The sequence below is a fragment of the Lissotriton vulgaris genome, chromosome 3_1 (genome assembly GCF_964263255.1).
Source record: "Lissotriton vulgaris chromosome 3_1, aLisVul1.2, whole genome shotgun sequence".
NCBI lineage: Eukaryota > Metazoa > Chordata > Amphibia > Caudata > Salamandridae > Lissotriton > Lissotriton vulgaris.
Genome location: NC_141689.1, coordinates 2,051,096,812 through 2,051,110,546, shown reverse-complemented (window position 1 = coordinate 2,051,110,546; position 13,735 = coordinate 2,051,096,812).

The window sequence follows — 13,735 nt, the reverse complement described above, 5'->3', positions numbered from 1 at the left end:
AAGTTTGGTTTTGGCCCTGGCTTCATTAGCTGGGTCAGGCTCCTCTATGAAGACCCGTTCGCGCAGGTTGTGGTGAATGGTCGGGTCTCTGAGCCCTTCGTTCTCGGAAGGGGCACAAGACAGGGTTGTCCATTATCTCCTCTCTTATTTGCTCTTTCTCTTGAGCCCCTTGCTGCCTGGATTAGATGGGAACCGTCAATGAAGGGTATTCAGTGGGCCCCAGACCTTGAAGATCGTATTTCGCTTTACGTGGACGATATATTGTTGTACCTGACTTCGCCCCGGAAGTCGTTAATTGTCTTGTTTGATGTCCTCACCTCCTTTGGTAGAAACTCAGGTCTAGTCATTAATTGGACTAAGTCTTACTTATACGTCCTGTCGGGAGATGTCCCTCTCTTGCCGCTTGATTGTCCCATCCAGGTTACACAGACGGGTTTTAAGTATCTCGGGGATTATGTATCGTTGAACCCAGCTGCCCGATTTGAACAGAATTTGCTTCCGCCGATAACCCGGCTGAAGCTTGACGTGGTGCGCTGGTGCAAGCTGCCGCTTTCACCGCTCGGCCGTGCGGCGCTCTTTAAGATGATGTCGTTGACACGCTTTCTGTATGCTCTTCAGAACACCTTCGATGTAGTTCCCGCGAGCTATTTTCGGACTATTGAGGATCTCCAGAGGAAGTTGATCTGGGATGGGCGTTCGCGTATCGCCCTCGCCAAGATGACACTTCCATGGTATGACGGTGGTATCGCTCTCCCTGACATCAAACGGTATTACTGGGCGTCTCAATTGGGGGCTATTAATCGTGGCATGTTTGGTCCCGGATTGAACCCTGCGTTTGCCATGGACAGGTGGCTGTTGCCGGGGGGAGATTATTATAGAGCGCTTTATTCTAGATTAGATAGAGGGAAGCTCTCTGGGCCCACAAAGATTGCTGTACGGGTTTGGCACTGCGCAAACAATGCTATGGGATGGAAGGATCGACTGACCTGAGCGACCCCGCTTTTTGCTTCTGAGAAGCTGGGTGACTTGTGGAAAATGAAAGGATTTGAGAAATGGGATTTGATAGGTATCAGAAAGGTAGGTGACCTCTGAGTAAAAGGCAAGTTTAAAACCTTTGAGGAATTGAAGGCCGAGTTCAACCTTAGTGACAGGGAATATTTTCGATATGCTCAGGTCCTTCATGCCTTGCATTCGGTTTTTACTGAGAGTGCGGATATTCCGGAGTCTTTTCCGCTTGAGGATAGAATACTGGATGGTTATGCGCCAGATAGTACTATCTCTTTGATCTATAAAAAACTAATCAATGGTAGGACTGACCTGTTGATGGTCCTCCGGGAAGTGTGGACCCAAGATGGTCTTGAATTAGACGATGAGGATTGGCAGTCTGCGATCTCTTCTCCCAAGGAGGTCGTGATTCCGGCCCGTCTCCGGTTTATGCAACTTAAAACCCTGCATAGAGTCTATGTGACTGGCCCACGCTTGATTAGAATGGGTTATTCAGAAGATGGTCTTTGTAAGCGTGGTTGTGGGCTGCTCGGGACGTTTCTACATATAATTTGGGAGTGTCCAGCAGTAGCTGTTTTTTGGACTGGGATACACAATAAGATGAAGGAGGCTACTGGTATTGATCTGCTTCCCGAGGCTAGACGTTGTCTCCTGAATGTTTGGGAACCAACTGACTATAATGTTGCACAGAAGCAGTGGGCAACCCTAGGAAATATGGTGGCTAAAAGGGACATAGCGCAGTTGTGGGGTTCCCAGAGGCCACCCACGGTCGAGGCTTGGATGGAAAACATGGATTGGTGCATGTTTAGGGAGAAAACGGTCTATGTGGCACGGGCGGCCCAGGAAATTGGGTAAGATATGGGGTCATTGGAACACTTACAGTGGAGATATCTGCACTCCTCCTCTTATGGATGTCCCTGAAGTTCCACTTTCTCCCTGACCTACCATTCCTTGTAATGTAATATATATATATATATATATGAGTGAAAGGGCTCCCAAATTGAGTTTCTTCTCCCAGGAACCACAAAAATGACTCGCACACCAGGGTCCGTGTTGGAATTGCGTTTATTGGCGACGCGTTTCGACCAGACGGTCTTTTTCGATAGCCAGCTACATATAAACACAGTCACCATTTTATACATAAAGCAGTGCTCAAGGGTAGTGGTGGAAACTGAGGTAGGACCACAAAATTACCAATGACTACAATTCATGAAAACTACAAATAGGGTAGAAGACAGACTTAGTAGTACGCGGTCCCATACTTAATACATTGCTGGAATCAGGAATTTTTAAGTAAATCAATAATTAAATTAAATACATGAACACAATTTACGTGCATTTAAATTTTATCATATTTTTGTTTATGCAGGTTATTTTGATTTTTCATTTGTACAAGGTAAAAAAATTAGAATGATACCAGTGATGTTAATGATACACACAATGACCATAATGGTGAAGGCCAAGTGGCCTATGATTCCCAGAATCCTCTTAAAGACCATATGTTACTACCACATTATGTCCATCCTGTTCTGGTTGACCCCTAAAGTTCGATGGTCAAGGGTGAGATGGGAGGTGAGTTTCGAGTCTCGGCCATGTGGCCAATTCATCCATATATTAATTATAAGTAGCTCAATAGTAGTCTAAAGAGAAACTACGTGTCCCCTAAATGGGGGGTCCTCCACAGTTTAAATATCGGACTGCTCCCGTGTTTGGAAGAGCCTCTCCGAAGAGATAGTAAAAATAAAAGAAATTAAGGGTGAAAAAGGTGCCAAAATGCCTCTTTCAGCACCGTGAATTACAAAAATCGTGAACCCTGTGCTGACTGTGGTTCGCCTAGCCAGGCAAACACCTGACAGTCAGTTTGGTGTGATTGTGAAAATAAAATTGTGAAGTGAAGACGTGCCTGTGAGGGAGTCTGGAAAAGTCAATTATTTTACTGGCGGTAGTGATGGGATGCTCTCAAGTGTGAGCTCGCCCACGTGTTGGCCAAAAGTGGTTCTGAGGTTGGCGTTAACATTGGTCTTAGGTCTAAGCTTGGATGTGAAGCTTCCAACTATCTGCCCTGCACCAGAGAGAGCCCTCTCTGGGCGGGGTTGTGAGAAGGATAATGCAAACACAGAAGCTAGGGGAGGGGGATCCAGGCAAACAATGGACAAAGGGGCTGGTGGAAAATTGAGGAACAGGTGCAGTGTTAAGGCAGATCTTCCGGCTTAACATAAGGTTCTCAGCCAATATGCACGGATAGTTCCTCATCCTCCTTTAAACCAAAAGGGTTTCTTGAATCCAGACGGATGATGTACCGGGATTCCAGGACACGTAGTTGTTTGAGACAGTTACCCCCTCTGGGATTCACTGGAACTCTGTCAATGCCAAAAAAGGAAAATTGGTTAACATCACTGTTGTGGAAACGTAACCAGTGGCGTGCAGTAGCATAGGACATATCAACATTCTTGATTGCCCTCATGTGCTCCAAAATTCGCTTCTTTATTGGGAAGATGGTACTCCCAATATAGAACTTGGCACACTGACAGACAATCACATATACACAATGGTCTGTGTTACACTTCATGAATTTCCCAATGTTCTCGCTCTTACCAGTGGGGAGGGGATAGGATTTCACATTCTTACTAGTAGCACAGGCCTTACATTTGCCACACTTGTAAAAACCTTTCTGTTCTTTTAGCCAATTCTTCTTCTTGACTGGACCCTCAAAGTAGCTCTTCACTAGCATGTCTTTTAAAGAGCGTGCTTTTCTGTAGGTAACCTGGGGTTGCCTGTTGATCAATTTTCCTATCGTAGGGTCACTCTTAACAATATGCCAATGTTTTTTTAGGATTCCTCGTACCTTGCCTGCCTCCACACTATACGTTGTTATCATCCTGACATTGTTGGATCCCAGGTTATTGGGGTGATTAACTATTTTCTTGCTCAAAAGTGTCTCCCTTTTCCTGGCTTTAGCTTTTTCTTTGGCTACCATCAGTACCTGGTCCGAGTATCCCCTGGCTTTAAACCTCTGGGTCATCGTGGTCTGTTCTTTTTCATAACTGTCATTGGAGCTACAGTTTCGTTTGGCTCTCAAAAATTCTCCATATGGAATACTATCCTTAAGGCTGTTAGGGTGGTGACTTTTGGCATGTAAAATGCTGTTCCCGGAGGTGGGTTTCCTATACAAGTTTGTCTGAATGGTCCCTTCTACTATTTTAACTGTGACATCTAAGAAATCCATTTCTGAGTAATCTACCTTGTTAGTGAATTTCAGATTCACATCATTCTTATTGATGTTCAGAAGGAATTTGTTCAGATCAGATCTTGTGCCATCCCAGATCAGAAAGATATCGTCGATGTATCTGGTATAAAATACAATGTGGCGAGTGACATCAACATTATCCTCTGACCATAGGGTTTGCTCTTCCCACCATCCCATCAGCATGCAGGCAAAACTGGGAGCAAAGCAACCCCCTATAGCAGTGCCCACCTCTTGCTTGAACCAGTTGTTCTCAAACAAAAAGAAATTATTCATAAGGCAGAATTCCAGCATTTCAAGTAGCATTTCCGTCTGTTTTAGGTAGAAAATAGACCGGTCTCTCAGAAAATGTCTGCATGCTTTTAAACCATCAACGTGTTTAATACACGTGTACAATGAGACCACGTCAATCGTAACCATGCAGAAACTGTCCTCCCATCTGATGCCCTCAATCTTAGTGATGAAATCTGTGCTGTCTCTACAGTATGATGGAAGGTTTAGTACATACGGGAAAAGAAAAGTGTCCAGAAAAATAGAGGTGCTTTCTAGGAGACTGTCATTTGCCGATACAATGGGCCTCCCAGGTGGGTTAGTCTCGTCCTTGTGGACTTTGGACAACATATAGAAACATGGGGAGACCGGATATATATATATATATATATATATATATATATATATATATATATATATATATATATATATATATATATATATATATATATATATATATCAAACACAGTCAGGAAGCACAATTGAGAAAGGCCACAGGAAGCTTAATAAAAAGTCCATTTATTGTGCATTCGAACTCTTGCCAGCAGTCCAGTCTCAGTACAACCGGCTTCTTAAAATAAAGTGCTCTGCCAGACGCGTTTCTGGAAATACCTTCCTTTCATCAGTGGCACAAAAGGTAAAGTGAGCCTCGCGTTGCTTTCTCAATTAAGAACACCTGCTTGTGTAGGCGTGGCATTCACAATGCCTCATGGTGTTCGTAGTTTTTAATCCAAGTGGAAGCGACGCTCACTCACCATTTAAAAATGCAAATGTTCAGCCCCAGTGGGTAGATGCACAGTGTTCAGTGACAGGGCTGCGCTGCTTTACAGTTTTCAAATGCGAACTTTTGCAGGCTCCAGTCCTGAATTGCAGCCTGCAACTGCTTCCTTCTGACAGTCCCAAACTCGAAATACAAGATTGAGCAGACCTGCTTGAGCACAGTGAGCCTTCCTCGTTAGGCGTGCAAGCCCCATAAATCAAACACAATCAGGAAGCACAATTGAGAAAGGCCACAGGAAGCTTAATAAAAAGTCCATTTATTGTGCATTCGAACTCTTGCCAGCAGTCCAGTCTCAGTACAACCGGCTTCTTAAAATAAAGTGCTCTGCCAGACGCGTTTCTGGAAATACCTTCCTTTCATCAGTGGCACAAAAGGTAAAGTGAGCCTCGCGTTGCTTTCTCAATTAAGAACACCTGCTTGTGTAGGCGTGGCATTCACAATGCCTCATGGTGTTCGTAGTTTTTAATCCAAGTGGAAGCGACGCTCACTCACCATTTAAAAATGCAAATGTTCAGCCCCAGTGGGTAGATGCACAGTGTTCAGTGACAGGGCTGCGCTGCTTTACAGTTTTCAAATGCGAACTTTTGCAGGCTCCAGTCCTGAATTGCAGCCTGCAACTGCTTCCTTCTGACAGTCCCAAACTCGAAATACAAGATTGAGCAGACCTGCTTGAGCACAGTGAGCCTTCCTCGTTAGGCGTGCAAGCCCCATAAATCAAACACAGTCAGGAAGCACAATTGAGAAAGGCCACAGGAAGCTTAATAAAAAGTCCATTTATTGTGCATTCGAACTCTTGCCAGCAGTCCAGTCTCAGTACAACCGGCTTCTTAAAATAAAGTGCTCTGCCAGACGCGTTTCTGGAAATACCTTCCTTTCATCAGTGGCACAAAAGGTAAAGTGAGCCTCGCGTTGCTTTCTCAATTAAGAACACCTGCTTGTGTAGGCGTGGCATTCACAATGCCTCATGGTGTTCGTAGTTTTTAATCCAAGTGGAGGCGACGCTCACTCACCATTTAAAAATGCAAATGTTCAGCCCCAGTGGGTAGATGCACAGTGTTCAGTGACAGGGCTGCGCTGCTTTACAGTTTTCAAATGCGAACTTTTGCAGGCTCCAGTCCTGAATTGCAGCCTGCAACTGCTTCCTTCTGACAGTCCCAAACTCGAAATACAAGATTGAGCAGACCTGCTTGAGCACAGTGAGCCTTCCTCGTTAGGCGTGCAAGCCCCATAAATCAAACACAGTCAGGAAGCACAATTGAGAAAGGCCACAGGAAGCTTAATAAAAAGTCCATTTATTGTGCATTCGAACTCTTGCCAGCAGTCCAGTCTCAGTACAACCGGCTTCTTAAAATACAGTGCTCTGCCAGACGCGTTTCTGGAAATACCTTCCTTTCATCAGTGGCACAAAAGGTAAAGTGAGCCTCGCGTTGCTTTCTCAATTAAGAACACCTGCTTGTGTAGGTGTGGCATTCACAATGCCTCATGGTGTTCGTAGTTTTTAATCCAAGTGGAAGCGACGCTCACTCACCATTTAAAAATGCAAATGTTCAGCCCCAGTGGGTAGATGCACAGTGTTCAGTGACAGGGCTGCACTGCTTTACAGTTTTCAAATGCGAACTTTTGCAGGCTCCAGTCCTGAATTGCAGCCTGCAACTGCTTCCTTCTGACAGTCCCAAACTCGAAATACAAGATTGAGCAGACCTGCTTGAGCACAGTGAGCCTTCCTCGTTAGGCTGCAAGCCCCATAAATCAAACACAGTCAGGAAGCACAATTGAGAAAGGCCACAGGAAGCTTAATAAAAAGTCCATTTATTGTGCATTCGAACTCTTGCCAGCAGTCCAGTCTCAGTACAACCGGCTTCTTAAAATAAAGTGCTCTGCCAGACGCGTTTCTGGAAATACCTTCCTTTCATCAGTGGCACAAAAGGTAAAGTGAGCCTCGCGTTGCTTTCTCAAATAAGAACACCTGCTTGTGTAGGCGTGGCATTCACAATGCCTCATGGTGTTCGTAGTTTTTAATCCAAGTGGAAGCGACGCTCACTCACCATTTAAAAATGCAAATGTTCAGCCCCAGTGGGTAGATGCACAGTGTTCAGTGACAGGGCTGCGCTGCTTTACAGTTTTCAAATGCGAACTTTTGCAGGCTCCAGTCCTGAATTGCAGCCTGCAACTGCTTCCTTCTGACAGTCCCAAACTCGAAATACAAGATTGAGCAGACCTGCTTGAGCACAGTGAGCCTTCCTCGTTAGGCGTGCAAGCCCCATAAATCAAACACAGTCAGGAAGCACAATTGAGAAAGGCCACAGGAAGCTTAATAAAAAGTCCCTTTATTGTGCATTCGAACTCTTGCCAGCAGTCCAGTCTCAGTACAACCGGCTTCTTAAAATAAAGTGCTCTGCCAGACGCGTTTCTGGAAATACCTTCCTTTCATCAGTGGCACAAAAGGTAAAGTGAGCCTCGCGTTGCTTTCTCAATTAAGAACACCTGCTTGTGTAGGCGTGGCATTCACAATGCCTCATGGTGTTCGTAGTTTTTAATCCAAGTGGAAGCAACGCTCACTCACCATTTAAAAATGCAAATGTTCAGCCCCAGTGGGTAGATGCACAGTGTTCAGTGACAGGGCTGCGCTGCTTTACAGTTTTCAAATGCGAACTTTTGCAGGCTCCAGTCCTGAATTGCAGCCTGCAACTGCTTCCTTCTGACAGTCCCAAACTCGAAATACAAGATTGAGCAGACCTGCTTGAGCACAGTGAGCCTTCCTCGTTAGGCGTGCAAGCCCCATAAATCAAACACAGTCAGGAAGCACAATTGAGAAAGGCCACAGGAAGCTTAATAAAAAGTCCATTTATTGTGCATTCGAACTCTTGCCAGCAGTCCAGTCTCAGTACAACCGGCTTCTTAAAATAAAGTGCTCTGCCAGACGCGTTTCTGGAAATACCTTCCTTTCATCAGTGGCACAAAAGGTAAAGTGAGCCTCGCGTTGCTTTCTCAATTAAGAACACCTGCTTGTGTAGGCGTGGCATTCACAATGCCTCATGGTGTTCGTAGTTTTTAATCCAAGTGGAAGCGACGCTCACTCACCATTTAAAAATGCAAATGTTCAGCCCCAGTGGGTAGATGCACAGTGTTCAGTGACAGGGCTGCGCTGCTTTACAGTTTTCAAATGCGAACTTTTGCAGGCTCCAGTCCTGAATTGCAGCCTGCAACTGCTTCCTTCTGACAGTCCCAAACTCGAAATACAAGATTGAGCAGACCTGCTTGAGCACAGTGAGCCTTCCTCGTTAGGCGTGCAAGCCCCATAAATCAAACACAGTCAGGAAGCACAATTGAGAAAGGCCACAGGAAGCTTAATAAAAAGTCCATTTATTGTGCATTCGAACTCTTGCCAGCAGTCCAGTCTCAGTACAACCGGCTTCTTAAAATAAAGTGCTCTGCCAGACGCGTTTCTGGAAATACCTTCCTTTCATCAGTGGCACAAAAGGTAAAGTGAGCCTCGCGTTGCTTTCTCAATTAAGAACACCTGCTTGTGTAGGCGTGGCATTCACAATGCCTCATGGTGTTCGTAGTTTTTAATCCAAGTGGAAGCGACGCTCACTCACCATTTAAAAATGCAAATGTTCAGCCCCAGTGGGTAGATGCACAGTGTTCAGTGACAGGGCTGCGCTGCTTTACAGTTTTCAAATGCGAACTTTTGCAGGCTCCAGTCCTGAATTGCAGCCTGCAACTGCTTCCTTCTGACAGTCCCAAACTCGAAATACAAGATTGAGCAGACCTGCTTGAGCACAGTGAGCCTTCCTCGTTAGGCGTGCAAGCCCCATAAATCAAACACAGTCAGGAAGCACAATTGAGAAAGGCCACAGGAAGCTTAATAAAAAGTCCATTTATTGTGCATTCGAACTCTTGCCAGCAGTCCAGTCTCAGTACAACCGGCTTCTTAAAATAAAGTGCTCTGCCAGACGCGTTTCTGGAAATACCTTCCTTTCATCAGTGGCACAAAAGGTAAAGTGAGCCTCGCGTTGCTTTCTCAATTAAGAACACCTGCTTGTGTAGGCGTGGCATTCACAATGCCTCATGGTGTTCGTAGTTTTTAATCCAAGTGGAAGCGACGCTCACTCACCATTTAAAAATGCAAATGTTCAGCCCCAGTGGGTAGATGCACAGTGTTCAGTGACAGGGCTGCGCTGCTTTACAGTTTTCAAATGCAAACTTTTGCAGGCTCCAGTCCTGAATTGCAGCCTGCAACTGCTTCCTTCTGACAGTCCCAAACTCGAAATACAAGATTGAGCAGACCTGCTTGAGCACAGTGAGCCTTCCTCGTTAGGCGTGCAAGCCCCATAAATCAAACACAGTCAGGAAGCACAATTGAGAAAGGCCACAGGAAGCTTAATAAAAAGTCCATTTATTGTGCATTCGAACTCTTGCCAGCAGTCCAGTCTCAGTACAACCGGCTTCTTAAAATAAAGTGCTCTGCCAAACGCGTTTCTGGAAATACCTTCCTTTCATCAGTGGCACAAAAGGTAAAGTGAGCCTCGCGTTGCTTTCTCAATTAAGAACAGCTGCTTGTGTAGGCGTGGCATTCACAATGCCTCATGGTGTTCGTAGTTTTTAATCCAAGTGGAAGCGACGCTCACTCACCATTTAAAAATGCAAATGTTCAGCCCCAGTGGGTAGATGCACAGTGTTCAGTGACAGGGCTGCGCTGCTTTACAGTTTTCAAATGCGAACTTTTGCAGGCTCCAGTCCTGAATTGCAGCCTGCAACTGCTTCCTTCTGACAGTCCCAAACTCGAAATACAAGATTGAGCAGACCTGCTTGAGCACAGTGAGCCTTCCTCGTTAGGCGTGCAAGCCCCATAAATCAAACACAGTCAGGAAGCACAATTGAGAAAGGCCACAGGAAGCTTAATAAAAAGTCCATTTATTGTGCATTCGAACTCTTGCCAGCAGTCCAGTCTCAGTACAACCGGCTTCTTAAAATAAAGTGCTCTGCCAGACGCGTTTCTGGAAATACCTTCCTTTCATCAGTGGCACAAAAGGTAAAGTGAGCCTCGCGTTGCTTTCTCAATTAAGAACACCTGCTTGTGTAGGCGTGGCATTCACAATGCCTCATGGTGTTCGTAGTTTTTAATCCAAGTGGAAGCGACGCTCACTCACCATTTAAAAATGCAAATGTTAAGCCCCAGTGGGTAGATGCACAGTGTTTAGTGACAGGGCTGCGCTGCTTTACAGTTTTCAAATGCGAACTTTTGCAGGCTCCAGTCCTGAATTGCAGCCTGCAACTGCTTCCTTCTGACAGTCCCAAACTCGAAATACAAGATTGAGCAGACCTGCTTGAGCACAGTGAGCCTTCCTCGTTAGGCGTGCAAGCCCCATAAATCAAACACAGTCAGGAAGCACAATTGAGAAAGGCCACAGGAAGCTTAATAAAAAGTCCATTTATTGTGCATTCGAACTCTTGCCAGCAGTCCAGTCTCAGTACAACCGGCTTCTTAAAATAAAGTGCTCTGCCAGACGCGTTTCTGGAAATACCTTCCTTTCATCAGTGGCACAAAAGGTAAAGTGAGCCTTGCGTTGCTTTCTCAATTAAGAACACCTGCTTGTGTAGGCGTGGCATTCACAATGCCTCATGGTGTTCGTAGTTTTTAATCCAAGTGGAAGCGACGCTCACTCACCATTTAAAAATGCAAATGTTCAGCCCCAGTGGGTAGATGCACAGTGTTCAGTGACAGGGCTGCGCTGCTTTACAGTTTTCAAATGCGAACTTTTGCAGGCTCCAGTCCTGAATTGCAGCCTGCAACTGCTTGCTTCTGACAGTCCCAAACTCGAAATACAAGATTGAGCAGACCTGCTTGAGCACAGTGAGCCTTCCTCGTTAGGCGTGCAAGCCCCATAAATCAAACACAGTCAGGAAGCACAATTGAGAAAGGCCACAGGAAGCTTAATAAAAAGTCCATTTATTGTGCATTCGAACTCTTGCCAGCAGTCCAGTCTCAGTACAACCGGCTTCTTAAAATAAAGTGCTCTGCCAGACGCGTTTCTGGAAATACCTTCCTTTCATCAGTGGCACAAAAGGTAAAGTGAGCCTCGCGTTGCTTTCTCAATTAAGAACACCTGCTTGTGTAGGCGTGGCATTCACAATGCCTCATGGTGTTCGTAGTTTTTAATCCAAGTGGAAGCGACGCTCACTCACCATTTAAAAATGCAAATGTTCAGCCCCAGTGGGTAGATGCACAGTGTTCAGTGACAGGGCTGCGCTGCTTTACAGTTTTCAAATGCGAACTTTTGCAGGCTCCAGTCCTGAATTGCAGCCTGCAACTGCTTCCTTCTGACAGTCCCAAACTCGAAATACAAGATTGAGCAGACCTGCTTGAGCACAGTGAGCCTTCCTCGTTAGGCGTGCAAGCCCCATAAATCAAACACAGTCAGGAAGCACAATTGAGAAAGGCCACAGGAAGCTTAATAAAAAGTCCATTTATTGTGCATTCAAACTCTTGCCAGCAGTCCAGTCTCAGTACAACCGGCTTCTTAAAATAAAGTGCTCTGCCAGACGCGTTTCTGGAAATACCTTCCTTTCATCAGTGGCACAAAAGGTAAAGTGAGCCTCGCGTTGCTTTCTCAATTAAGAACACCTGCTTGTGTAGGCGTGGCATTCACAATGCCTCATGGTGTTCGTAGTTTTTAATCCAAGTGGAAGCGACGCTCACTCACCATTTAGGCTGCAATTCAGGACTGGAGCCTGCAAAAGTTCGCATTTGAAAACTGTAAAGCAGCGCAGCCCTGTCACTGAACACTGTGCATCTACCCACTGGGGCTGAACATTTGCATTTTTAAATGGTGAGTGAGCGTCGCTTCCACTTGGATTAAAAACTACGAACACCATGAGGCATTGTGAATGCCACGCCTACACAAGCAGGTGTTCTTAATTGAGAAAGCAACGCGAGGCTCACTTTACCTTTTGTGCCACTGATGAAAGGAAGGTATTTCCAGAAACGCGTCTGGCAGAGCACTTTATTTTAAGAAGCCGGTTGTACTGAGACTGGACTGCTGGCAAGAGTTCGAATGCACAATAAATGGACTTTTTATTAAGCTTCCTGTGGCCTTTCTCAATTGTGCTTCCTGACTGTGTTTGATTTATGGGGCTTGCACGCCTAACGAGGAAGGCTCACTGTGCTCAAGCAGGTCTGCTCAATCTTGTATTTCGAGTTTGGGACTGTCAGAAGGAAGCAGTTGCAGGCTGCAATTCAGGACTGGAGCCTGCAAAAGTTCGCATTTGAAAACTGTAAAGCAGCGCAGCCCTGTCACTGAACACTGTGCATCTACCCACTGGGGCTGAACATTTGCATTTTTAAATGGTGAGTGAGCGTCGCTTCCACTTGGATTAAAAACTACGAACACCATGAGGCATTGTGAATGCCACGCCTACACAAGCAGGTGTTCTTAATTGAGAAAGCAACGCGAGGCTCACTTTACCTTTTGTGCCACTGATGAAAGGAAGGTATTTCCAGAAACGCGTTTGGCAGAGCACTTTATTTTAAGAAGCCGGTTGTACTGAGACTGGACTGCTGGCAAGAGTTCGAATGCACAATAAATGGACTTTTTATTAAGCTTCCTGTGGCCTTTCTCAATTGTGCTTCCTGACTGTGTTTGATTTATGGGGCTTGCACGCCTAACGAGGAAGGCTCACTGTGCTCAAGCAGGTCTGCTCAATCTTGTATTTCGAGTTTGGGACTGTCAGAAGGAAGCAGTTGCAGGCTGCAATTCAGGACTGGAGCCTGCAAAAGTTCGCATTTGAAAACTGTAAAGCAGCGCAGCCCTGTCACTGAACACTGTGCATCTACCCACTGGGGCTGAACATTTGCATTTTTAAATGGTGAGTGAGCGTCGCTTCCACTTGGATTAAAAACTACGAACACCATGAGGCATTGTGAATGCCACGCCTACACAAGCAGGTGTTCTTAATTGAGAAAGCAACGCGAGGCTCACTTTACCTTTTGTGCCACTGATGAAAGGAAGGTATTTCCAGAAACGCGTCTGGCAGAGCACTTTATTTTAAGAAGCCGGTTGTACTGAGACTGGACTGCTGGCAAGAGTTCGAATGCACAATAAATGGACTTTTTATTAAGCTTCCTGTGGCCTTTCTCAATTGTGCTTCCTGACTGTGTTTGATTTATGGGGCTTGCACGCCTAACGAGGAAGGCTCACTGTGCTCAAGCAGGTCTGCTCAATCTTGTATTTCGAGTTTGGGACTGTCAGAAGGAAGCAGTTGCAGGCTGCAATTCAGGACTGGAGCCTGCAAAAGTTCGCATTTGAAAACTGTAAAGCAGCGCAGCCCTGTCACTGAACACTGTGCATCTACCCACTGGGGCTGAACATTTGCATTTTTAAATGGTGAGTGAGCGTCGCTTCCACTTGGATTAAAAACTACGAACACCATGA